The sequence below is a fragment of the Anomaloglossus baeobatrachus genome, chromosome 2 (assembly GCF_048569485.1).
Source record: "Anomaloglossus baeobatrachus isolate aAnoBae1 chromosome 2, aAnoBae1.hap1, whole genome shotgun sequence".
Taxonomy (NCBI): Eukaryota; Metazoa; Chordata; class Amphibia; order Anura; family Aromobatidae; genus Anomaloglossus; species Anomaloglossus baeobatrachus.
The window spans coordinates 763,758,125-763,783,488 of record NC_134354.1 but is presented as its reverse complement, the minus strand read 5'-3'; the positions used below and the strand labels follow the sequence as shown (position 1 = coordinate 763,783,488).

The window sequence follows — 25,364 nt, the reverse complement described above, 5'->3', positions numbered from 1 at the left end:
ATATACACTTATACAGCCTTGAACAAATGATAAATCATATGTGAATAGGTCTTTGTTACACGTTTCCTGGTGGCTCCTGGACACTTTTCTATTTTTGTTCCTGAATACTGGATAATGTAGATTGCTGTACGTGGAAAAAGGAAACAGGCTCTGAAGAAATTCATGATGGAGCTGAGGGTTTGGAGAGTTCTATTGATGTTCCAGAATGTGATGACGTGATTATTATTATTTTTTATTTTTCTTCTTTATGGTAAAAATAAGATATTCCCTGAAAATAAGCCCTAACCCATTTTTCGGACCCCAAAAAATAATATGACCCAGTCTTATTTTTTTTGGGAAACGAGTAGTCCCTGTGACAGATTTATATTGCTGCAGTGCCCCCTCGGAGCTCAGGCGGCCCCCACCGGGGAGCGCCCCCTCGGAGCTCAGGCGGCCCCCACCGGGGAGCGCCCCCTCGGAGCTCAGGCGGCCCACACCGGGGAGCGCCCCCTCGGAGCTCAGGCGGCCCACACCGGGGAGCGCCCCCTCGGAGCTCAGGCGGCCCACACCGGGGAGCGCCCCCTCGGAGCTCAGGCGGCCCACACCGGGGAGCGCCCCCTCGGAGCTCAGGCGGCCCACACCGGGGAGCGCCCCCTCGGAGCTCAGGCGGCCCACACCGGGGAGCGCCCCCTCGGAGCTCAGGCGGCCCACACCGGGGAGCGCCCCCTCGGAGCTCAGGCGGCCCACACCGGGGAGCGCCATCGGAGCTCAGGCAGCCCACACCGGGGAGCGCCCTCGGCGCCCGGGCAGCCCACACCAGATAACGCCATTGGCGCCCAGGCAGCCCACACCAGAGAACGCCATTGGCGCCCAGGCAGCCCACACCAGAGAACGCCATTGGCACCCAGGCAGCCCACACCAGAGAACGCCATCGGCACCCAGGCAGCCCTCACTGGAGAACCCCATTGGTGCCCAGGCAGCCCACACCGGAGAACCCCATCGGTGCCCAGGCAGCCCACACTGACGCTTTCCACTCTGAGACTGGAGCGCAGTGCCCTTTCTTAGATTATGGTTTTTCCACGTACAGCGCCATACACACAGGTGTGGCTGTGCCGGGCACTGCAGAATTGCAGTCTTGAAATCCTAAAGGATGTCCTGTGTCACTACTAGAGACAATCATTGCAGACAGTGGGGACTGCACGCTGCCTCTTCTGCAGTAATGTCAGCACATGGCTCCTTCCATCAGACATGACGGATGATTATTACTGTCAATACCTGATATGTAAGCATGCATAAGTAATGCGCATCCCGGAAACATGCACAAACATAATGTGATCCATAATCCACCCCCGCTGGCTCCAGGGCCTTCCTCTCCGATCATCTGGAACACACGATATTAGGATATGAATCATTATGAGCTAAACAATCTCAGTCGGTTCGAGGAACTGAGCACCTTAAAAATAGTTTTCTTGCCCAGCTCACTAGGCGGGAGGACACTGGCTCTGCGGAGGTGGGGTCCCTCAGCTGCCGGCCCCCGAGGAGCTGCAGCACCACTTTTTTTTCTCAATAGTCCAAATGGGATAAAAAAAATAAATAAAAAAAAAAAAAAGTTAAAATGTATGAGCGATATTCACCGGTCATCCACCAATGCCATTCTTATTCTGCCTGGCCTACCACCTGAGGTTACTTTCTGCTGTAGCAACGACATCTTAATACATAGACACATAACTAGTTTGGTGGGTGGAATTGGCCCAGGGCGCAGAGACCAGCTAGGGATGGCGGGGGGGAGCCCAGGGAGCAGAGACCGGCGGGGGGGGGGGGGAGCCCAGGGAGCAGAGACCGGCAAGGAGGGGGAGCCCAGGGAGCAGAGACCGGCAAGCGGGGGGAGCCCAGGGAGCAGAGACCGGCAAGCGGGGGGAGCCCAGGGAGCAGAGACCGGCAAGGGGGGGGAGCCCAGGGAGCAGAGACCGGCATGGGGGGGAGCCCAGGGAGCAGAGACCGGCATGGGGGGGGGAGCCCAGGGAGCAGAGACCGGCATGGGGGGGGGGGGGGGGGGGAGACCGGCAAGGGGGGAGCCCATGGAGCAGAGACCGGCAAGGGGGGGAGCCCATGGAGCAGACACCGGCAAGGGGGGGAGCCCATGGAGCAGACACCGGCAAGGGGGGGAGCCCATGGAGCAGACACCGGCAAGGGGGGGAGCCCATGGAGTAGAGACCGGCGGGGGGGGGATCCCAGGGAGCAGAGACCGGCGGGGGGGGGGGGGATCCCAGGGAGCAGAGACCGGCGGGGGGGGGGGGGGGAGCCCAGGGAGCAGAGACCGGCGGGGGGGGGGGGGGAGCCCAGGGAGCAGAGACCGGCAAGGGGGGGGGGGGGGAGCCCAGGGAGCAGAGACCGGCGGGGGGGGGAGCCCAGGGAGCAGAGACCGGCAAGGGGGGGAGCCCAGGGAGCAGAGACCGGCAAGGGGGGGGAGCCCATGGAGCAGAGACCGGCGGGGGGGGATCCCAGGGAGCAGAGACCAGCGGGGGGGAAGCCCAGGGAGCAGAGACCGGCGGGGGGGGGGGAGCCCAGGGAGCAGAGACCGGCGGGGGGGGGGCCCAGGGAGCAGAGACCGGCGGGGGGGGGGAGCCCAGGGAGCAGAGACCGGCGACGGGGGGGAGCCCAGGGAGCAGAGACCGGCAAGGGGGGGAGCCCAGGGAGCAGAGACCGGCAAGGGGGGGAGCCCAGGGAGCAGAGACCGGCAAGGGGGGGGAGCCCAGGGAGCAGAGACCGGCAAGGGGGGGAGCCCAGGGAGCAGAGACCGGCAAGGGGGGGAGCCCAGGGAGCAGAGACCGGCAAGGGGGGGAGCCCAGGGAGCAGAGACCGGCAAGGGGGGGAGCCCAGGGAGCAGAGACCAGCAAGGGGGGGAGCCCAGGGAGCAGAGACCGGCAAGGGGGGGAGCCCAGGGAGCAGAGACCGGCGGGGGGGGGAGCCCAGGGAGCAGAGACCGGCGGGGGGGGGAGCCCAGGGAGCAGAGACCGGCGGGGGGGGAGCCCAGGGAGCAGAGACCGGCGGGGGGGGGGGAGCCCAGGGAGCATAGACCGGCGGGGGGGGGGGAGCCCAGGGAGCATAGACCGGCGGGGGGGAGCCCAGGGAGCATAGACCGGCGGGGGGGAGCCCAGGGAGCATAGACCGGCGGGGGGGAGCCCAGGGAGCATAGACCGGCGGGGGGGGGAGCCCAGGGAGCATAGACCGGCGGGGGGGGGGGAGCCCAGGGAGCATAGACCGGCGGGGAGCCACACTTGTGCACAGGTTGTAGAAGGTATTGCAGCTCAGCTGCCTGCACTTCAGTTGAGCTGGGCTGTAACACCGGACACCACCTGGAGTTTCGAAGCTTCAAGAAGAAAACATCCATGCTTTTCTGATTCTGGACAATCCCTTTAACTCTTCAAGGACGTGCTACACTCCGCTGCCTTCCCTTAGGAAACCTTCCACATTAAACGCTTCCAGCCCGCGGCCACCGATCCGGCCTCAGACTAATCAATGCCGACCTCTCAGCGCTATTACAGCTAATGTACTCTAAGTGTGCACATTAATTTACAGCCAAAACCTCAAGGCACAGGCTACACCAATCCAAAACCTTATTAACTATTGATAACCCGGACCACAGGCACTAAAGCAAGACCTGAACAATCACCCAGTGTCCGCACCTGCAGGGTGCAGAGGCCGTGCGCTTCCTGCAGTCGTAGTACAACATGGTTTCTACAGTGTAGCAGAGTGTGACATTTTTATATACTGTGTTTCTCCAAAAATAAAATGCTGTCTTAAAATATTTTTTGTCCTGAAAAGTGCGCTAGGGCTTATTTTCGGGGAAACATGGTTGGGGGGGGTAAGTCTACCCCCTTCCCAAAAAATCAGATCCACCTTCCCAGGAGCTTACCAGACACTGAACATCTGCATGGCTCTCAGGTCCTCCTACGATCTTCGGTGGGCACTCCCAGCTGGCATGCTCCACGTGGTCCGTCCCTGCTTCTGGCCGACACACACAACAATACCGATTGCTTCCGGCCAGCAAGGGAACGCACACAGGACCGGCGGGCGGGACGCACACAGGACCGGCGGGCGGGACGCACACAGGACCGGCGGGCGGGACGCACACAGGACCGGCGGGCGGGACGCACACAGGACCGGCGGGCGGGACGCACACAGGACCGGCGGGCGGGACGCACACAGGACCGGCGGGCGGGACGCACACAGGACCGGCGGGCGGGACGCACACAGGACTGACGGCAGGTCCTTCATGCGTTCCACTGCAGATCCTCCCATTCGGCGTCTGGGTAGTATGATTACTGGGTCTTCTTTCTTCTCTTTTGGGGGTGTCTGCTTTCTATAATGTCCTGCAGTATCTACGTTTTTTAACTGCATGTACATTTCATTATTGAACCGTGACTAGGGCTTATTTTCAGAGTAGGGCTTATATTTAAACCTTACGCCAAAAAGGCTGAACACTACAGCTAGGGCTTATTTAGTTTTGAAATCTACATATTAAATCACCTTTCCGTACACAGACAAGTGCAGTCAGATGGGAGGAGTCAATAGAAAGAAGAGACCACTATGAGTCTTTCTACTCATTGAAATAATGCATGGGTCATGAAAAAGGTGAAAATTTGAGTTTTCACTTCACGTCACATTGTCACTTTTTTTTATTATTCTGGCAGAACCTAATCTAGCAATCACAGGGATGATCACCGGGGGTACGACTGATGGGATCCCCGAGAACAGTGCTCTGTAGAGCCCAGTCTAGATGGAGCAGAGATCAAGCATGTTCACCTCTGCTACGTTCATTCTCTAAGGCCTCCGTCACACGTCCACGTCAAACACACACGTGGAGTGTCACGGTCAGTGGTGTAGGTGCGTATGTGTTCCGTGTGACATCCGGATAGCGCACACACACAACATGCGCTGTATACTTACCTGCAGATTTTGTACTTTGCGAGAGTAAACATACCTTGCATGTGTGTATAAAACAGCATGGACTTGTATTACTAGGGACTCGTTATTTGTGGAGAAGGTTGTACTTCTATTTCTGCAGTCCCATGGTCTGAGCACATGATCCGTATACTCCTATATACACTTAGAGACATAGAAGAGGAAGCTGCGGGCGATCACTGCCCCCACCGTGTCGTGATCGTCATGAGACTCTTCCTGATCCTGACAGCCCAGGGTTATTCATTGTGTAGCAAGTCCTGATTAACTTTATTCACTTAAACCCCCCCCCCCCCAAACATTTCCGTAATCAGGACCCCTGTACAGTGACCGGGAATGGGGAGTTTTAAAACAAAATATTCTTTACGAAGTTTTCCACTTTACTTAGAGAAAGGAAGGGGGGGGGGAATAGAGGGGGATTTTGGGCACCCCTGGTCAAAATTAATGTTATTGTGAACTGTTAAGCAAGTTGAAGATGAAATGATCTAAAAAGAAAAAAAAAAAAAAAAAAATACATAAAAGTTGAAGAGGATATATTTCCTTTGTATTTTACGCAAAAAAAATTTTTACGAAAAATGTGACAAATGCAAAGGTTTTGGGCACCCTTGGAAATTTGTGTGCTCAGATAACGTTGACCAAGGTGTCAGATCTTAATTAGCCTGTTAGGGTTATGGCTTGTTCACCACCATCGTTAGGAAAGGCCAGGTGATGCAAATTTCACAGCTTTATAAAAACCCAGCCTCCTTTAAGCTTGTACCAAGAAACAGCCGCCATGGGTTCTTCTAAGCAGCTGCCTAGCACTCTGAGAATGGTGGAGGCCCACAAAGCAGGAGAAGGCTGTAAGAAGATAGTAAAGTGTTTTCAAGTTGCTCTTTCCTCAGTTTTAAATGTAATTAAGAAAGGTCAGTTACCAGGAACAGTGGAAGTCAAGATAAGGTCTGGAAGACCGAGCAAAAATTCTGTGAGCTGCTGGTAGGATTGCTAGAGGCAAATCAGAATCTCCCGCCTGACTGCAAAAGACCTTCAGTAATATTTACACTTTGGAGACTTTTCACCTGAGGAAGAAAACTTCTCCTGCTTCCTCACCATAAAATTCAGCATTAGAAGTCTGCAAAAATAGGAATTACTACGTACCGGTAATGATGTTTCCAGGATCCATCATGACAGCATCACAGGAGTTGCTTCCTCCGCCCTCTACAGGAACAGGAACACAAGAGGTTAAAAACCCCTCCCCCTCCCAACCTCTCCAGTAGCTTTTCAAGTACCACACCAGGATGGGTATAACACCACATTTATTCATGCTTGAGCTACATACAATGTAAATGCACATGCAGTAGAAACAAAGGGAGGGAAATAAGGGTGCAGTCATGATGGATCCTGGAAACATCATTACCGGTAGGTAGTAATTCCTATTTTCCAGGACCACATGACAGCACCACAGGAGAATACCAAATTAATTTATCCTTAGGGGGGGGGGGGTTGGGGGACTACTGCCTGGAGCACCTTCCTACCGAACGAGGTCTGGTGGGAGGACAGAATATCCAACTTGTAGTGTCTACAAAAAGTGTTGAGACCTGACCAAGTGGCAGTTTTGCAAATCTGGTCTAAAGAAGCTCCCGCCCTTTCTGCCCATGTGGTAGATAGTGATCTAGTGGAGTGGGCTCTAAGGTGATCTGGCGGGGTCTTACCCGCCAATTGATGGGTTAGATCCACAATATCCTCAACCTATCGAGACAGGACAGCCTTAGATGCCGATTTGCCTCGATATTTTCCCCTAAACTGAAGGAATAAGGTGGAGTCCAATCTCCAGTTCCGGGTGGCCTCCAAATAGCTCAGTACTGTCCGCTTCACATCCAAGGAATGCAGCCGCTGTTCCTTTTGGTTCGTGTAGTTGTGGCAAAAGGATGGCAAAACAACTTCTTGTTCTAGGGTAGCAGAGGAGACCACCTTGGGGCGAAACGTCGGATCAAGTTTCAGCACAATCCTGTCATCCAGGACCTGAAGATACGGTTCCCTGATAGACAAAGCCTGTAATTCACCAATCCGCTTAGCCGTGGTGATGGCCACTAAAAACACCGTCTTGAAGGACAAATGTTCCATCGAAATGGTAGATAAGGGCTCAAAGGGAGAATCACAAAGGCCATTGAGCACCAAGGTCAGATCCCAGGGAGGCACTGTGGGCCGAATTGTAGGGCGAAGGCGCTGAATCCCCTTCACGAATCTGGCAATCCAGGGATTGGACGCCAGTGGCATGTCAAAGAAGACGCTGAGCGCTGATATTTGGACCTTGAAAGTGCCAAGACCCTTGCGGAATTTCAGTTGCAGGAAATCCAAGATTTTCGGAACATTAGGCCGAGAACGGTCAGCAGGTTCTTCACCCAAAAAGGAGCAGAATTTCTTCCAGATTTTCCCGTAGATGGTCCGGGTAATCTGCTTACGACTTGCCTGGAGTGTAGAGATGACATCAAGCGACAAGCCTTTCCGTCTCAGGAACCGCCCTTCAAGATCCAGGCCGACAGCTGAAGGTGAGCCAGGCCCGGGTGAAGCACTGGACCCTGGCTGAGGAGATCGCCCCTCAGGGGAAGGAGAACCGGATCTGCAACTGACAGGTTTCTGAGTAAAGAGAACCAGCTCCGTTTGGGCCAAAACGGGGCTATGAGAATCACATGGGCGCCGTCCTGTTGAATCTTCCGGAGTACCCCGGGGAGCAACGGCAGGTGTGGAAAGGCATACACCAGTCCCATGGACCAAGGCTGGGCCATGGCGTCGATTGCAGCCGGAGCATCCCGGGGATTCAGAGAGAAGAAGATTGGTAGCTTGGCATTGGTCCTGGACGCGAACAAATCTACCTGGGGTGTACACCATCTTTTGACCAGATCCTGAAAGACACTGTCCTTCAGCTCACATTCCGATGGGTCGATCGTGCGCCTGCTCAGGAAGTCCGCGAGATGGTTGTCCGAGCCCCTGAGATGGATAGCCGAGATGGAGAGAACCGTGCGTTCTGCCCACTGAAAGATCCGTGATGCCAGAGCCTGCAGGGGTGGGTGGCGAGAGCCCCCCTGATGATGAAGGAATGCCACCGCCGTAACATTGTCCGAGAAGACCCGAACATGGCGACCGTGGAACAAAGGAGGAGTCGTCTGTAGAGCCTGCCAGACCGCTTGCAGCTCCCTGAAATTGGACGACTGGGTTGACGCCTCCAGGGGCCACCTGCCTTGAAAGTAAAGGGAGTTCACATGGGCGCCCCAGCCCATCTGACTGGCATCGGTTGTGAGCGTGACGGATGGCGAACAGTCCCACAGAACGCCCAATTGAAGATTTTTCCTGCACATCAACCATCTGAGACCTTGAATGACCTGAGGGGTCAGGGACATCTTGCAATGGAGGGACCAGCGGGACCCCACAGTGTAAGACAGGATCAGCTTTTGGAGTGGCCTGGAGTGAAATTGACTCCAGCGAACACATTGGATGCAGGAAGTCATCATGCCCAGGATGCTCATGGCCTCTCTGACGGAGCAATGGTTCTTTTGGCCGAAGGTCCGGATTTTCGACCTGATGTCGACTACTTTTTGAGATGGCAAAAAGGATGTTCACGCATCGAAGTCCAGAAGAATGCCCAGAAACACCTTTCTCATCTCCGCCCTGAGATTGGACTTCTGATCGTTTATGATCCAGCCGAGGGACGTCAGCAGAGTCAAGGTGGTGGCGATCGTCCGGGAGAGCTCCTCCGGGGAATCCGCCAACAGCAGAAGGTCGTCCAAGTAAGGGACGATGGACACGTTGGATCTTTGCAGGTGCGCCTCAACTTCCGTCATTATCTTCGTGAACACCCTGGGGGCAGAAGAGAGACCGAATGGAAGGCACCGGAACTGGAAATGATACATTACTCCGTCCCTCTCTAACGCAAACCTCAGGTATTTCTGGTAGTGTGGGTGAATGGCTATGTGGTAGTATGCGTTTTTCAGATCTACCGTGGCCATGACGGAATGGGTGTTGAGAAGAGGGATGGTGGATTTTATTGATTCCATCCTGAATCTTTTGTACCGGACCCACCGATTGAGGGGCTTTAAATTTATGGTCGTCCGGAATTCTCCGGAGGGTTTGGGAACAGAGAATAGGGAAGAATAGTGGCCCTGGAACTGTTCTGAGATCGTAACCGGGAGGACTGCTCCGGTGTGTAGTAAGGTATCCACATCCGACCATAGGCGGTTGGCAAGGGACTGCGACTGCGGTTTCGTCAGGAGGAATCTGGTTGGAGGGGGGGGGGTCCCTGAAAATTCTATCCGTAGACCTTCCCCCACCACTTGAAGGACCCATGGATTGGAGGTTATCTGTTGCCAGATGCCCAAAAACTGGCTGAGCCTCCCCCCCGATAATGGCGTCAGGATCTATCCTGTTTCCTGCGGGGTTCGAAGTGGGGTTGCCTATCCGGGCCGCCCTTATGGAAACCCCACCTGCCTGTCTTACCCCTACCTTTATAGTCCTGCCTAGCGGGCCGAAACCTCCGGGAGGGAAGGGAACGTGGGGGGGGGGGGTCTAACCTCCGGGAAACCGCCCTTTTTATCGGAAGCCTTTTCTAGAATTTCATCTAGAGCAGGACCGAACACCCGGGCACTTGAAAAGGGGAGGGAGCACAGCTTATTTTTGGACACTCCGTCACCAGACCAGGTTTTCAACCATAGGGCCCTGCGGGCAGAATTAGTAAGGGCCTCATTCCTGGCAGAAAAATGCACAGACTAAGTGGAAGCATCTGCCATGAATCCTGTTGCCAGCTTTAGCATAGGAAGGGATTCCAAGATGGCGTCTCTAGGGGCATCATCCCGAACCTGAGTTTCCAGGTCCGATAACCAACGGGACATAGACCGAGCCACGGAAGTAGTGGCAATGTTGGCCTTAATGGTGGCTGCAGAAGCCTCCCAAGCTTTTTTAAGAAGGCCATCAGCCTTCCTATCCATGGGGTCCCGGAGACCCGAGGAGTCCTCAAACGGAATTGACGTCTTCCGTGCGACTTTTGCCACGGGAACATCAATTTTGGGAACATCCTCCCATTCCTTGATGTCGTCGGGTTCAAACGGCAGTCTGCCTTTGAAGTCCCTGGGAACAAGCAATCTTTTCTCCGCCTCCTCCCACTCGGCCAGAATCATTGCACGCACATGGTGATTTACTGGAAAGACCCTGTGGTGCTGAGACTGGAGCCCCCAAACATTTCATCCTGTATGGTCCGTGGCTTTTCCGTATCCGCCACCATCATAGTTCTCCGAACGGCACGGAGTAACTCATCCGTGTCGCCCGCGGAAAATAAGTAACGCCGCTCTTCCTCAGGCAGGGGACCCAGGACCTCATCTTCCCCTGGGGAGTCGGAGTTCCTGGACAACTCATCTTCCTCTGAGAACTCTAACAGATGGCGGGGACGCTTTTGTGCAGGAGGCACCGGGGGCTCTGGAGGGGGGCGTGACTTGCAATGACAGCCTGAACCTCCTCCCGTATCATGGACCTCATATCCGACAGGAGGGTAGTCTGCTCTTCAGAGATCAGTTTTGTAATACAGGTCTTGCAGAGCTTTTTAAACACAGGTGTCCGGGAGTTTAACATCACACACCGCACAACGTTTAACTTTAGTGGTACATTTCTTTTTAGGGATGGTGCCAGAACCCACAGAAGAACCTCCACCCTGCAAAAAAGAACAAGGCTCAGACAAGTCTCCCGGCTACAGGGCAATGAAACCCTGAAGGGCTGACACTTACAGAGACCTGGGCATCCTTAGGGGTTTTAGTGTCTGATTCCTTTTCAGCCATCACAGGCAGTGCTGGAGTGCAGCCTAACGAAAAACAATGTACCACCCCCCTACCCTTCCAGGTTTTTATTACCTGAGTGAAGGGGCCAGGTCGCAGTCCTGCCGTCCGAGTCCCGTTTTGAAATTTGCGCCAATTTTCCGGGGCCGCACTAACCAGGAAACCGGAAGTGCGGCGTCCGCGCATGCGCCGGCGTTCTCCACGCTGTGCCCGGAAGTCTCGCGTGGCTGGAGGCAGGAGGCCGAGAGCCCTCCCCTCGGAGGGAAGCGGCAGGCGCCGGGAGCTGCGGCTCGACCGGCGCGGCTGAGGGACCCCGTGCAGCGAGGTGTCGGCCTGGGGCGTCTTGACAGGCCGGAAGGAGAGAGAGCGGAGCCCCCTCTCGATCCACCTGGACCCCGTTCCTACGTCCGTCCTGTACAGGGACAGGAAAAACACTGGAGAGGTTGGGAGGAGTATTTAACCTCTTGTGTTCCTGTCCCTGTAGAGGGCGGAGGAAGCAACTCCTGTGGTGCTGTCATGTGGTCCTGGAAATAACATCTAAACTAAACTGATGCTTGTTGGTCTACTAGGCATTGCTCGTTTCCCGGGTAGAAGGAGGAATGGATTCAATGAAATTTCAACAAATTCTTGATGCAAACAAACACTATCTGTAAAAAAGCTGAAAGAAAAAAGAACAAAAGAGGAGAGGAGAAACAAAAGAGAAAACAAAAAGTAGAAAACAGGAGAAAAAAAAAGATGGCTTCTACAAACGGATAAGGATCCTAAAACACACGTCAAAATCCACAATAGACGACTCAAAAGGCGCAAGCTGAATGTTTTACAATGGCCCTCACAGTCGCCTGATCTAAACGTCATTAACAATATGTGGCTAGACCTTAAAAGAGCAGAGCATGCAAGACGAGCCAGGAATCTCACAGAACTGGAAGAGGAGCCAGGAATCTCACAGAACTGGAAGAGGAGCCAGGAATCTCACAGAACTGGAAGAGGAGCCAGGAATCTCACAGAACTGGAAGAGGAGCCAGGAATCTCACAGAACTGGAAGAGGAGCCAGGAATCTCACAGAACTGGAAGAGGAGCCAGGAATCTCACAGAACTGGAAGAGGAGCCAGGTATCTCACAGAACTGGAAGAGGAGCCAGGTATCTCACAGAACTGGAAGAGGAGCCAGGTATCTCACAGAACTGGAAGACGTCTCCAAAGAAAAATGGATACAAATTCATCATACAAGAAGTGTCTGCTCTTGGCTGCTACAAAAAGTGTTTACAAGCTGTGATTCTTGCCAAAGGGAGTGCTACTAGGTACTAACCATGCAGGGTGCCCAAACCTCTGCATCGGCCCACACTGTCTGTTAATTTTAAAATTTAAAAGATGAAAATATATATTTTTTTTAACCTAAAATACAAAGGAAATGTGTGATCTTCAGCTTTATGCCTTTTAGAGATCAGTTAATTGTCCACTTGCTTAACTGTTCTGAATTGCAGTAATTTTGACCAGCGGTGCCCAAACTTACATCCCACTGTACACTGCTGGGACTTAAAAGGAGACCTGCTTTGACTACTTGGGGCAAAACCTCAAAACCGACACCAAAATACAGGAGGGACAAAGTTGCATGACAAGACACTCACAGGACGGGCTGCACAAAAGCAGGACCACCAATAACACAATGAGGGCTCTGTACTAAACCCCACCACCCCCCTTGATGCCAATCTGCTGTGCCCCACTCCCGTATGGGCAGCTCTGGCAGGTGAAGGCTTCTACAGCATTTTGCATATTTTATTCAATCCCTTTTCATTTCCATATTACGGTAGTTCAATCCCAATTTCGCAAAAGTTGGGACATTGTGTAAAATATAAAGAAAACAAGAATGCGATGAATAGGAAATCTCTTACTGCCATATTTTATGCACAGCAGAGCACAGATCAGACATTGAACATTTTAGCATTTATTTAATAAAAAAATTCATTTTTGAATTTGATGGCAGCAACACATCTCAAAGTTGGGACGACTTTTAACAAAAGTAGGTGGTACTAGTGAAAAACAGGCAGAGAGTCACAGGACTGTACAAAAAAACAAAACAAAACAAAAAAAAAAAAAAAAAGCATCTTAGAGAGGCAGAGTCTCCCGGAAGCAAAGATGGTCGGAGGTCACCAATCTGTGAGAAACTACATCTAAAAAGTGTGGAATAATTTCAGAAAAATGTGCACAATATTTATGTAACCAAGTGCGCCGCTTTGAAGAGTTTGGCACGAAATATGTCAATGAGCAGCATCAGAAGACACAAGTCAAATGGATTAGTGATGCTCACAGCGAGCAGTCATGTTCTATGGCACGCGCTGTATATTTAGATGTAGCAGGCTGGAATCATTGTGGGACCTTGTGTGAATTACGTCGGACCTGCAGAGTTGTTTTGGGGGTTAATAAAGGGGTGAGAGACTGATTTTTTTGTATTTTATTTCAAATAAAGGATTTTTTAAGTGTTTGTGCTTATTTCTTTTCAATTACAGATTAGTAATGGGGGGGTCTCATAGAAGCCTCCCATTACCAATCTAGGGCTTAGTGGCAGCTGTGAGCTGACATTAACCCCTTATTATCCGACTGCCACTGAACCAGGGCAATCGGGAAGAGCCTGGTAAAGTGCTGGGATTGTCACATCTAATGGATGTGACAATCCTGCTCAGCTGCAGGCTGCTATTTTTAGGTTGGGGGGCCAATAAGCACGGATTCTCCCCAGCCTGGGAATACCAGCCCCCAGCTATCGGACATAGCTAGGTATCAAAAATTAGGGGGGGGGGACCACACGCCAGGTTTTTAAAATTAAAAAAAAAAAAAAAAAAAAAAAAAAAAGAAGGCACGTGTGGTTCCTCTTATTTTGACACAAAGCCAAGATAAGCACATGGCTGTGGGCTGCAGCCTGTAGCAGTAGGCTTTATCTGCACTAGGTATCATAATATGGGGGGACACTACAATAATTTTTTTATTTTTACTGTACTATATAGACCCGCAGACAGCACCTGTGATTGGAAGCATCAGACAGGCTATCACTCAGGGTAGGGACACGTCTGACTGCAACCATAGAAGCCAGTGGGCGGGGGAAGCGGTGCATATGCATGACTCTAATTAGCGGCCCCATAAGTGAATGAGCGGCCGCTGGAGCAGTGTGACAGCTGTGCCGGAGTCACAGCAAAGTATGAAGCGCTTGCTTCATTCTTATTTTCCTCCCAAGTCGTTTTCACTCGCACCCATACAAGTCTATGGGTGCGAGAGAAACATTGCAGTGGGTGGTCTCATAGAAGCCTCCCATTACTAATCTAGGGCTTAGTGGCAGCTGTGAGCTGACACTAACCCCTTATTACCCGATTGCCACTGAACCAGGGAAATCGGTAAGAGTCTGGTAAAGTGCTGGTGCTGGGATTATCCCATCTAATGGATGTGAAAATCCTGGACAGCTGCAGGCTGCTATTTTTAGGTTGGGGTGGGGGCAATAAGCATGGATCTCCCCAGCCTGAGAATACCAGCCCCCAGCTATCGGACATAGCTCGGTATCAAAATTAGGGGCGCCAGGTTTTTAAAATGAAAAAAAAGTGAGAGAATCACATCAGTTGATAATGGAGGAAATGGGGAGATTACTCCCTCCTGTTCCTCCGCGGCTGTGATCGCAGCACAGTGGTATGACAATCGCATGACACTGTTTACACTCCAGCAGAGCAGGAGCCGAGTGTCATGCGACTGACTCCCATTATTAATGCCCGTGTCCCCCCAGCCTTATAGTCCGGGTCCGCCCATCACTACAAATGATGAATCAAAGCCTTGATAACTCCGCTCCAGACATTTCTGCACCAAATCTGTGGATCCTGGCTCTGTATTGTGGCTGGCACATTGCAAGTGCAGCTCTGGTGGTGACTAGAGCACAAGACATCCTACAAAGTCAGTAGAAGTAAAGCCATCCACAAGGATCCTTAACATAATAGTTTGGCTGCAAAATAGAAATGAAAACAGATGACTTGGGCTGGAAATTAAAGCGACTTTACACAGAGGGAGGAGCGTTACAATGTTCTCCTCGAGGCAGAACACCTCAACAATGTGCGGATTAGTAATACAAAGCAGATGGGACCGGCCGGACTGTGTACACAGCACACACTGCAATCCTGGGAGTCACTGTTTGCTCTAAGGGCCGCGTCTATGCATAAAGAAAATATAATAATCCTGTGTACAGAAACGATAAGCTGCAACATAACATCCCCCAGCACGCGGCACTCCATAGAACCGGGCGAGACCGTGAGAATGGCTCCATAATGTACCGCAGAAGAGAGGGCACTCCATATACCTGGGCGAGACTGTGAGAATGGCTCCATAATGTACCGCAGAAGAGACCGCACTCCATATACCCGGGCGAGACCGTGAGAATGGCTCCATAATGTATCGCAGAAGAGACCGCACTCCATATACCCGGGCGAGACCGTGAGAATGGATCCATAATGTACCGCAGAAGAGACCGCACTCCATATACCCGGGCGAGACCGTGAGAATGGATCCATAATGTACCGCAGAAGAGACCGCACTCCATATACCCGGTCGAGACTGTGAGAATGGCTCCATAATGTACCGCAGAAGAGAGGGCACTCCATATACCTGGGCGAGACCGTGAGAATGGATCCATAATGTACTGCAGAAGAGACCGCACTCCATATACCCGGGCGAGACCGTGAGAATGGCTCCATAATGTATCGCAGAAGAGACCGCACTCCATATACCCGGGCGAGACCGTGAGAATGGCTCCATAATGTACCGCAGAAGAGAGGGCACTCCATATACCTGGGCGAGACTGTGAGAATGGATCCATAATGTACCGCAGAAGAGACCGCACTCCATATACCCGGGCGAGACCGTGAGAATGGATCCATAATGTACCGCAGAAGAGACCGCACTCCATATACCCGGGCGAGACCGTGAGAATGGCTCCATAATGTATCGCAGAAGAGACCGCACTCCATATACCCGGGCGAGACCGTGAGAATGGATCTATAATGTACCGCAGAAGAGACCGCACTCCATATACCCGGGCGATACTGTGAGAATGGATCCATAATGTACCGCAGAAGAGACCGCACTCCATATACCCGGGCGAGACCGTGAGAATGGATCCATAATGTACCGCAGAAGAGACCGCACTCCATATACCCGGGCGAGACCGTGAGAATGGCTCCATAATGTATCTCAGAAGAGACCGCACTCCATATACCCGGGCGAGACCGTGAGAATGGATCTATAATGTACCGCAGAAGAGACCGCACTCCATATACCCGGGCGATACTGTGAGAATGGATCCATAATGTACCGCAGAAGAGACCGCACTCCATATACCCGGGCGATACTGTGAGAATGGATCTATAATGTACCGCAGAAGAGACCGCACTCCATATACCCGGGCGAGACCGTGAGAATGGATCCATAATGTACTGCAGAAGAGACCGCACTCCATATACCCGGGCGAGACTGTGAGAATGGCTCCATAATGTATCGCAGAAGAGACCGCACTCCATATACCCGGGCGAGACCGTGAGAATGGATCCATAATGTATCGCAGAAGAGACCGCACTCCATATACCCGGGCGAGACCGTGAGAATGGATCCATAATGTATCGCAGAAGAGACCGCACTCCATATACCCGGGCGAGACCGTGAGAATGGCTCCATAATGTATCGCAGAAGAGACCGCACTCCATATACCCGGTCGAGACCGTGAGAATGGATCTATAATGTACCGCAGAAGAGAGTGCACACCATATACCCGGGCGAGACCGTGAATAATGGATCCATAATGTATAGCAGAAGAGAGGGCACTCCATACACCCGGGCGAGACCGTGAATAATGGATCCATAATGTATAGCAGAAGAGACCACACTCCATTCAAAACACAAAAGAAGTAGTGTAAATGAGAAAAGAAAAGAAAAAAAAAGAGAAAATCTCAATTTGGAAACTCCGATACATTTTATCGGCCCTGACACATTGTATCATCCTGGAGACCGGCTGCTGGCAAATTGCTGCGAGTTGTACAGGTTTTTAGCTCCAATTTACTGACTGACAAAGGTTTGGAAAACGGTGAAGAATTAAAACAGAATCGCACAAGGTTTGTTTTCTAAAGTTATACTCATTTGTACCTTATACAAAGAACTTAAAGAAAAACCAAAAACCCAAAAAGGCTCTTGCGCCAAATACAAGTGTATCATGAAGGGTTCACTGGGCGTACATTTACCATCTAGGTGTCTTGGTCATATTCACATACAGCCTGAAGTGTCCACTGGGCGTATCTAGATTAAGTGTCCTGGTTGTATGCAAATGAATCATGAAGGGTCCACTGAGCGTATCTGGACCATCTACGTGTCCCGGTCCAGCTCCCCTGGTCTGTGCATTGCGCGTATCTGGACCATCTACGTGTCCCGGTCCAGCTCCCCTGGTCTGGGCATTGGGCGTATCTGGACCATCTACGTGTCCCGGTCCCGCTCCCCTGGTCTGTGCATTGCGCGTATCTGAACCATCTACGTGTGCCGGTCCAGCTCCCCTGGTCTGTGCATTGGGCGTATCTGGACCATCTACGTGTCCCGGTCCAGCTCCCCTGGTCTGTGCATTGGGCGTATCTGGACCATCTACGTGTCCCGGTCCAGCTCCCCTGGTCTGTGCATTGGGCGTATCTGGACCATCTACGTGTCCCGGTCCAGCTCCCCTGGTCTGTGCATTGCGCGTATCTGAACCATCTACGTGTCCCGGTCCAGCTCCCCTGGTCTGTGCATTGCGCGTATCTGAACCATCTACGTGTGCCGGTCCAGCTCCCCTGGTCTGGGCATTGGGCGTATCTGGACCATCTACGTGTCCCGGTCCAGCTCCCCTGGTCTGTGCATTGCGCGTATCTGAACCATCTACGTGTCCCGGTCCAGCTCCCCTGGTCTGTGCATTGGGCGTATCTGGACCATCTACGTGTCCCGGTCCAGCTCCCCTGGTCTGTGCATTGGGCGTATCTGGACCATCTATGTGTCCCGGTCCAGCTCCCCTGGTCTGTGCATTGGGCGTATCTGGACCATCTACGTGTGCCGGTCCAGCTCCCCTGGTCTGTGCATTGGGCGTATCTGGACCATCTACGTGTCCCGGTCCAGCTCCCTTGGTTTGTATATTGGCATATGTGGACCATCTACGTGCCCTTGTCTTATGCAAATTAATCATGAAGTGTCCACTGGACGTATTCTGGACCTTCAGAACATCCCGGTTCAGCTCCCCTGGTCTGTAAATTGGCATGAAAACTTGTAGAGTTTGAATACGGCGCATGCGCAGAATGTCTACTCTTGAGGGATGAGGCGACAAATTGGTCTGCACCGGCGCAGATCCTGGTCAAAGACCATAATGCATGTGCAGGACAATACTGATAACTCCGGCCACACGGGAGCGACGCGCTGCACATGCGCTGGTTTTAGTTCTCAGACCAGGACACAGATGGTCTGGAAACGCCCAGTAGACACTGGAGTCTTCATTTTCACAGGGTTCAGGAACACTTTTTTGTATGCGGAGCTACAGCTGTGTAATGGATAGGAGATGAGAAAGTGGTGGGAGCGTTTAGCTTTTTCTTTAGGAGTAAATCCTGCCGACAGGTTCTCCTTGCCATTCAGGAGTCTAGAAAAGCTGGAAAACAGTCCACATGTACATCACTATAGATAAAATGGAGGGTTTCACTTTTAAAAGGGAACTGTATCACCTTAAAACGGAGCATTTTTTTTAAATTCAGGAGCCTGGAAAAGCTGGGTGCCAACCTACAGTATTACAAAGTCGCCTTCTTGGCTGTACACATTAGGAAGTGGTACTGGTTACCAGGACTGGACGACGTTCCAAATTGGCCGAGTCCAGATGGCGTATGACACAGATGTCGTTGTAGATTACTATGAGGATATCCCGTGTCACGCAGAGGCTGCCGCCACGTGATAACCACTTGCTATAATACACGATATTACAAGCCCCCCCCCCCCCCCCCCCAACGAACAAACTCCTCTCTTCAGGGTCTGTGGCTTTTCGTTTCCTTGAAGTGACAGCTCCACTTCACTGAAAGAGACAACACATGAAAACAAAACATCGAACGCGCCTGCATTACCATGGATGCTGAATCACATCCATTAAGCCAAAAAACAGCTGCTAATCCCATCCCAACCATTGCGCCATCAACCAGAGCTCTCCGCGATATAGATTACAAATGTGAAAGCAGTTTGTAAATCGGTCATTCCTGGGCTGAGATATGACCATATGAAGTTAGAGGCCCGAAGCCTGAGGCTGCACTACTGGGGCACTCTCCTGCCAGGCAACTTATGAGCCATTTCTATGAGGTGCTACGCCGTCATGGGCACCATATACAAGTCAAAAATCGTCAATTACATCAATATTCACACATCTGTCATCATCCCAGCTGGACAGGATGTAGCTACCACGGTAGTGCAGCCTCAGTCTTTAGGCCTGTAACTTCAAATGTTTGTATCTCAGCCTAGAAAGAAGATATTAAAAAGCGGTTTTCACTTTTTTTTTTTTTTTTTAAGAGTACATTGAGGAGGGTTTTCTTCAGGCCGTTGTACCGTATGTTCATCAATCAACATACCCGATAACGCAAGAATGGCATTATTATGACAAACCCTTAGTAATTAATATGAGGGGTTGGGACTTCCGCTTATTTTCCTCTAGCATGAAGGAACCATTTATGCTCCGGGTTACGCTATTCTAGCAGGGCTAAGATCTGACCCCGATATACATAGGACTGCGTGTATACAGAGACAAACTATTCATCTCTGCTACATCAATACAATGATATAATGTATACACGTGCTGTAGAGAGGAAACCTGGGGTCCCAACCAATAACGCAGGGGCCATATATAGAAAGTAGGAATGAGCAGGCCAGTGTATGTTAGGCTCCTGCTGAACTTCAGATAAAAATTTGGTTCAGAACCCAGACTTGACTGGAAATTGACTCTGGACACCATAGAAGTCAATGGGGGCCCAAACGTTTGTGTTGTTAAATGGTCGTAGTATTGTAGTAAGGGGTAGGGGGCTGCAAAAGGAAACCAAATTGGTAGTAAGAGCAGGACAATTACCCTGCAAACAAATGTGGATAGGGAAGAAAAAAAAAAAAATAGTTTACAAAAAATGACATGGGTTCACTCCTAATTTTGATAATTCGTGCAGGTAAATTAGACAGCTGGTGGATGGAATTATTAGGCTGGGAAGGTCCATGGTTATTGGGCCCTTCCTACCCTAAAAATAACAGCCCACAGCCACCCCAGAAGTGGCGCATCCATTAGATGCACCAATTCTGGAACCTTGTCTGGCTCCTCCCAACCGCATGATAAGCACTAAAGGGTGCAAGTGTACAATATTTAGGAGGGGACTTTGTTTTTGTCAACTTCCAGAGTACAGTGTGGGTGTATATAGGAAACAGAGTACCGTTTCCCATATAGACGCAATGTGGTCAGCCAATCACAGTAATACCAGTAGTTGGCATGGCTGCCCTAAAGTGCCCACAGCCGAAAAGCTTGTTGATTGACTGGAGAGCGGCCTTTAAACAAACTTTATTCAACATCCGAACTCAGAACTCGACAACAGACTTCCGTGAGAAGTCAGCGTTCAAGCACGGAACACCGGGTGTCCGCTGCGGATTCCGAACTTTACTGTTCGGGTTCACTCATCTCCAATAAAAAATCTTTACCCCTCAGTCGAGAATTGTCATGAATGATGATGAGAGCGATGCTCCATCAGGGAGTAGTTATCGGAGGCTGAGGCCAAAAAAAAAAAAAACAAAAAAAAACACCCAAAAAGTAAAAAAAAAAACAAAAAAAAAAAACAAGTATAAACGAAAAAAAAACAAGTGAAAAAAAAACAGGCCACACCTTAACGACACTGAGCAATCTAGATAAGGGCTGCTTAAGAATCTATGAAGTCCCTGTCTGTACTGTAATACACATAATATACATGGAGTTCTGGATATTATAATGGGGTCACTTTCCTTCATCGAGGAAAGTGACCATCACACGGGGGTCCCCGATTTTCCACCCACTAGCCACAAGGTCAATACTAGCTTCTATAACTGAACCGTAATAACTATATAATGTACACTGAGCTCTGGAGGTTATAACAGGAGGGCTAGAGCCTCCTGTGATCATTATAGTGTGACCCTAGACTTTTTTAGAATTAATTTATTATGTATAAGTCACTTTCTAATAACTATATAATGCACACTTCACTCAAAATAATACAGGGATACCCCTCCGGTCTGTAACAATTATTATATCTGCCCTAGTCTCACTCCCCTGGTTCCTAAATGGTTAATCCATGAATAAAATACTGGCTGTAATAACTATATTACAGACCAGCGCTGCTCCATTATTACGGTATAACGAGAGGAAATCGAATCCAAAGATGTGAATTTCTGTCTCCATGACCCGGGTGCAGAGATCATTATACAGGACTTTGGCTCCGCAAATGGTCTAATTGAAATCCATGTACTGTAATAAGCATATAATAGATGGGCTCTGTTTTTTATAATAAAGGGCTGGTGGGGTGGGGGGGGCTCATACAATGAGCCCTGATAATGGAAGCTGGGGCTCTAATACAGGACATCCTCGATCTCATTATGGGGGGCATTACCAATATCACCCCAGAGAGCAGGGCTCTGGTGCCCCAAAGATTAATCCATAAAGTAAATCTTAGTCTCCACCCCTGTACTGTAATAACATAATATATAGAGCCGTGACAATTATGTTACCGGTGAGGACAATTCCCCTCCCTCAGCCCATCAGAAGTTCAGTGACCACTCTGCAGGGCTACACGGACCTATAAGGCTTAATTCACAAAGTCCATACATTGCCTGGTCTGTAATAACACTATAATAGACAGTGCTTTTAATAAACCAGTGTGTACAGTAAATGGGCTATTAGTAAAGGGGTCACACAAATAGTATAATGGAAGGATCCCTGGCTCCAAAAAGGGATAATCCCACAGTCAAGATCGGTCACCAAACCTGGTCTGTAATAACATTATAATAGACAATGTGGGGGTGGTGGATAATACTGAAAACATTACGCAGCCCCCGCCACTCCCCCTCTGATCCACAAACATTACCCCAAAAAGCTGGGCCCTGGTTCTCTAAAATTGGTTTAAGTCAACACCAGACATCGAGCCGGGTCTATAATAACATTATAATAGTACAGTAACAAATGTGCAGCACCCATCACCCCCCCTGGTCCTCCAATATGAACCTTCCCCAAACAATGGGCCCTGCTCCTCTACAAGGGGAAAATCCAAAGTCAATACGAGACCCCAAACCTGGTCTGTAATAACATTATAATAGTACAGTAATCATTATGTAGCCCCCACCATGCCACCTGGTCCTCCAATATTACACCCCCCCATAAACAAACAATGGGCAGTGGCCCTCTAAAAGGGGCAAATCCAAATAAATCCCAGTCCGCAAAGCTGGTCTGTAATAACATTATAATAGTACAGTTATCATATAGCCCCTACCATGCCCCCTGGTCCTCCATTATTCCCCCCGGTCCCCCATTATTCCCCCCCTCATCCCCCATTATTCCCCCCCACAGTCCCCCATTATTCCCCCTGGTCCTCCACTCAAACAATGAGCCCTGGTCTTCTAAAAGGGGTTAATGCACTCAGTCAATACCAGTTTCCATGCAGGGCTTTGGATATACAAGAGTTAATTGCAGCCTCCAGGCCTGGTCTGTAATAACATTATAATAGACAGTGAGCTCTGGTTTTCATAAAGAAGTGGTGGTGGTGGGGGGGGGGGGGGGAGAATAATACCATAAACTATTATTATTTGGGGGGTCCCCTAATCCTCCAGTATCACCCAAAAAATTGACTCTATAGGGGTTAATCCAGGAAGTGTTATAACGTTATAATAGATGATGAGCCCATATTATAATGTAGGGGGGGGAGCCTTAATAAAGAGCTGACCCCCTATATTAATGATCCCAGGGCAGTGATCTCTCTGCAGGGCTCTGGATACTCAGGAGTTAATAGCAGCCTCCATGCCTGGTGTGTAATAACAGTATAATAGTCACTGAGCAGCGCTGAGCAGCATGCAGTGTAATGAGGTGAAGTATTGCAGAGCAGCCCCCCTCTGTGTGCAGCCGGAGCTCAGCGCTGACTCTACAGGTCCTACTGCCCCTGGAGGGGTTAATAATGAGCAGCTTGCACGCCTGGTGTGTAATAAGTGTATAATGCACAGGGAGCAGTGAGCCCCGCGGTCCCCGCCGCCCTCCGCGCCGCTCCCGCCTCACCTGTCCCGGGGGATAAGCGGCTGCCGGTCCCTTCTCTCCGGGGAGACGCCAATCACAGCGGCGGCTGCTGCAGCGCACGAGAGGAACTCTGCCGGAGGCGTGGTCTCCGAGGGCAGGGAGGGGCGGGAGGCGTGGCCGCCGCAAAGCACCACGGGAGGTGTAGTTTTTATCTGGTGATCTCCATGTCTGTGGAGAAAGTGATAGATTTCTGACAGGAAATGATGTTTTTTTTCAATAAATGATCATTTCTTTGAAATTAATATGCACAAATCAAATAAAAAGTAGAATGTAACTACTGTTTTTTGAGGGGGCTATGTGAAAAAAAAATATTTTCCTAAAAAAAATGCACACTTTTTTTCTTTTAAATTCTCCACAGCAACAGGGAATAAATGGTGGGTTAGTGTGTATAATAGGCTGTAGTCACAGGTAGTGGGGTACCTAGAGACAGATGGGTCTCGGGGAACATTTGGATGTGTCCCATACACTAACAAGCAAAAGGGTAACAATGTTGAGCACTTTTGACTTTCAGGCTCCATATCTCACCATCCTCTACAGCTCTGAGCATGAGACGACCTTCATTTTATAGACAATCATCTTGGCTATCTCATATATAAGTATGACTTGCAGCTATTTAGCATATGATTAGTTATGCAGATTCTTCTCATGTCACTGCATTGTTACTGTTTTGCTCCTAGAAATCTACTTTTTTAGTATTTTGCAAATCCACCTTTGGCTTTCACCCCTCCTGAATCCTTCTGAAGTCTCCATCAGATTCCAGCATGTCTCCACCGAAATCTGCTCCCAGGTTTCGTCTACACGTTCCCAGTGTTGGTGTATACTGGTCAGGTCTCTTCTTCACGTTCCCAGTGTTGGTGTATACTGGTCAGGTCTCTTCTCTACATTCCCAGTGTTGGTGTATACTGGTCAGGTCTCTTCTCCACGTTCCCAGTGTTGGTGTATACTGGTCAGGTCTCTTCTCCACGTTCCCAGTGTTCGTGTATACTGGTCAGGTCTCTTCTCCACGTTCCCAGTGTTGGTGTATACTGGTCAGGTCTCTTCTCCATGTTCCCAGTGTTGGTGTATACTGGTCAGGTCTCTTCTCCACGTTCCCAGTGTTGGTGTATACTGGTCAGGTCTCTTCTCCACGTTCCCAGTGTTGGTGTATACTGGTCAGGTCTCTTCTCCTCGTTCCCAGTGTTGGTGTATACTGGTCAGGTGTCTTCTCTACGTTCCCAGTGGTGGTGTATACTGATCAGGTCTCTTCTCCACGTTCCCAGTGTTGGTGTATACTGGTCAGGTCTCTTCTTCATGTTCCCAGTGTTGGTGTATACTGGTCAGGTCTCTTCTCCACGTTCCCAGTGTTGGTGTATACTGGTCAGGTCTCTTCTCCACGTTCCCAGTGTTGGTGTATACTGGTCAGGTCTCTTCTCCACGTTCCCAGTGTTGGTGTATACTGGTCAGGTCTCTTCTCCACGTTCCCAGTGTTGGTGTATACTGGTCAGGTCTCTTCTCCACGTTCCCAGTGTTGGTGTATACTAGTCAGGTCTCTTCTCTACGTTCCCAGTGTTGGTTGGTGTATACTGGTCAGGTCTCTTCTCCACGTTCCCAGTGTTGGTGTATACTGGTCAGGTCTCTTCTCCACGTTCCCAGTGTTGGTGTATACTGGTCAGGTCTCTTCTCCATGTTCCCAGTGTTGGTGTATACTGGTCAGGTCTCTTCTCTACGTTCCCAGTGTTGGTTGGTGTATACTGGTCAGGTCTCTTCTCCACGTTCCCAGTGTTGGTGTATACTGGTCAGGTCTCTTCTCCACGTTCCCAGTGTTGGTGTATACTGGTCAGGTCTCTTCTCCATGTTCCCAGTGTTGGTGTATACTGGTCGGGTCACTTGTGGATGTATACAGCTTTATCTTTACCCACAAGTGTTGGATTTGGTTGAGGTTTGGGGACTGTGGGGACAATCCAGCTCTTCTACTTCATTGTCATTGATCCATTTCTTCTCCAATCTCACCGTATGCTTCGGGTCGTTGTCCTGTTGGAACACTATGTCGTCTTTTTGATACCCATAGTACTGGAGTGTATGAAGTAACTCGACTTGTAGGACACTCACATATAGCTCAGCATTGAGACCACCATCCATCCTGGTCAAGTATCCAACGCCTTTGGCTGTAAACACCCCCATATCCTCAGGCTTCTTCCACTGAACTTGACTGTTCCTTCAATTTCTCGATCCGTTCGCCCCTTTTTCTCTTCTTTCTTCCAGACCCACTTCCCCCATCAGAGCCGTCTATTGACTTTCATCTCATCGCTTCAAATC

The 25,364-nt window shown here is 50.5% G+C and overlaps 1 protein-coding gene across 1 annotated transcript in view; it reads right to left on the bottom strand.

Annotated features, from left to right (window-relative positions):
• CAPN5 (calpain 5) overlaps positions 1-23,134 on the bottom strand; it is a 100,041-nt gene extending 76,907 nt beyond the window's left edge. Inside the window, exon 1 of the mRNA XM_075333971.1 lies at positions 23,052-23,134. The gene's annotated coding sequence lies outside the window, so the exon portion shown is untranslated. The remainder of the gene's footprint in view (positions 1-23,051) is intronic.
• Positions 23,135-25,364: the final 2,230 nt, after the last annotated feature.